The 2,500-nt window shown below is 34.2% G+C and overlaps 2 protein-coding genes across 3 annotated transcripts in view; one reads left to right on the top strand and one right to left on the bottom strand.

Annotated features, from left to right (window-relative positions):
• Nucleotides 1-2,500, bottom strand: part of LOC137632681 (methyltransferase-like protein 22) — a 533,866-nt gene that overhangs the window by 350,517 nt on the left and 180,849 nt on the right. The gene's annotated exons all lie outside the window — the stretch shown is intronic.
• The window catches only part of LOC137632455 (uncharacterized), a 102,276-nt gene that overhangs the window by 79,598 nt on the left and 20,178 nt on the right, over nucleotides 1-2,500 (top strand). The gene's annotated exons all lie outside the window — the stretch shown is intronic.

A 2,500-nucleotide genomic window follows, 5' to 3' on the forward strand; every position in this document is an offset into this window, starting at 1 on the left:
ATCACATTGATTAACAATTTAATAAGGCTAAACTTAAACTAACTTATGACGAGGATTCAAAAGATTCTACATTGGAAATTCCATAAATGACAAAATAGCAGACGCAAGTTTCATAATTCTTCGAAATATTTTTGTTTAAAAAAAAAATGCATAAAAGTTATTTTTAGAAAGAGAAGGATTTACAATTTCTTATTACGAGAGAAGTCAATAAAGTGGGCAGAATTAACATATATAAAAAAAAATAAAAAATATATAATGGTGAAGAAAAAAAAATACTAATCAATATTTCAAGCACTGACCCTTTCATAAAATACACCAGAAGACTAACAAATAACATTCGAAAACATTTGAAAAATATTATACATAGTTTGGTATACCTCAAAACTGAATACCTCAAAAAGCATTTCGAAACGAACTATTCTAGTTTATAAGCCAAGCCAGCACATATCCACAAACATAGTTTACCATTGAATGATAACTTTATAACAAGGATACGACATGAAATTTAGCAGCCAAACCAACACAGAACAAATTGTAATTCAAAAGGAACAAAAACATGGATTTCAAAATGTTCAGACACACTGTATTTCGACAGGAAGCGCTTCGGATATCCCTGAAATTTTAAATGAACAGGACAAAACAAAGGGCTTCGGTAAACAAATAGTTGTAAATGGAACACTAGCAAAATTTAAATCAATGGGACTCTGTTGAGGTATTTATTCGTGCGAGGAAAATTATTTCTGAGTAAATAAAGTTGAGGTCTGTTTTTGTTCATTTATTTCAACTTTGAGAGAAATAAGCTGGTTCGGGATTCAGCCAGAAACACGATTGGGAAAGTCGGTGTTTGGTATGTTAATCAAATTCACAGGAAGCGAAATAGTTCAATTTTTACACAGTATCACAAGGAGAGAGAGAGAGAGAGAGAGAGAGAGAGAGAGAGAGAGAGAGAGAGAGAGAGAGAGAGAGATATAATACTTTAATAGGAAAATGATGTCTTGAGAGAGAGATAATACTTTAATAGGAAAATGATAGAGAGAGAGAGAGATAATATTTTAATAGGAAAATTATGTCTTGAGAGAGAGAGAGATAATACTTTAATAGGAAAAGGATGTCTTGAGAGAGAGAGAGAGAGAGAGAGAGAGAGAGAGAGAGAGAGAGAGAGAGAGAGAGAGAGAGAGAGAGAGAGAGAGAGAGAGAGAGAGAAAATACCTTATTTAATAGGAAAATTATGTCTTAGAGAGAGAGAGAGAGAGAGAGAGAGAGAGAGAGAGAAGAGAGAGAGAGAGAGAGAGAGAGAGAGAGAGAGAGAGAGAGAGAGAGAGAGAGAGAGAGAGAGAGAGAGAGAGAGAGAGAGATAATACTTCTAGTTAAATCATGCCTTACGATCAGGTTAATCCTTCAATATCACTTCAATACCTGTACAAAAATCTGAAAAACGTGAACCACATTCCCTGAATAAAACTTCCCTTACATAGATGTAAAAACAATGACTCCCTGATGTGAACTGTTTGCATAGATTTCAACAGAGTGAATGTTTAAATTACATGCATGCGTAGGCGAGTCGTGTGGATTACGCAAATGGCGAATATATGTAAACATTCAGCCAGCATATGGAGGTGCTTAGATTTCATTGCCAATTTAAAAAAACGGTGGCAAAAATATAGGGCAAAAGGGAATCATATCACTCGAAAGCCAGCCATCCCTTGCCAATAAAAATGCACGACATTTCCAGTGTGTAAATCATAGTGAAATCATAGTGATGTATTTGAAATGATAGAAGAAAATCAAATACAATTTCATAATGTACGAATAAAAATAGACATACGTGCTCGCTGGTCTTCAGATTGGACAAAAATCAACATTACTAAGACGGTAACTGAAACTAGAAGAGTTAGAACTAGAGGAGTTAAATTCTTCTAGTGATTAAGATTTAAATAATATGCTAAAGTTTTAAACTAGTTATTATTATTATTATTATTATTATTATTATTATTATTATTATTATTATTAAGAGAGATTTCTCGAGTGCCGTATGTGGATGAAATCATGATGAGGGGTAGATGGAGATGGTTTAAGCATGCTCTTCGCACTCCCCGAGAGAGATTAGGTCACCAAACATCTAAGTGGTTTCCACAAGGTACTAAAAGAGTTAGAAGACCTAGGCCTACATGGCTGAGGACTAGGAAGCGGCGATGATGATGGTGATGATGATGACGATCTCCTAGAGCAAAAGATTTAAATCATGTGATGTTCGCGTTTTACACTAGTTCTTTTCCATTACTAGCCAAGGTACAACCTTAAAAAACAGTATTAGTGCATACGAATTAAATCACATGATGCCACTGTTATAAACTATTTATTATTATTATCATTATTATTATTATTATTCCTACCCAAGCTACAACCCTGGTTGGAAAAAAGTGAGATGCTACAAGCCCAAGGACTCCAACAGAGAAAGCAGTCCAGTGAAGAAAAGGAAACAGAGAAATGACAAATAAAC

The sequence above is a fragment of the Palaemon carinicauda genome, chromosome 41 (genome assembly GCF_036898095.1).
Source record: "Palaemon carinicauda isolate YSFRI2023 chromosome 41, ASM3689809v2, whole genome shotgun sequence".
In the NCBI taxonomy this organism is placed as follows: domain Eukaryota; kingdom Metazoa; phylum Arthropoda; class Malacostraca; order Decapoda; family Palaemonidae; genus Palaemon; species Palaemon carinicauda.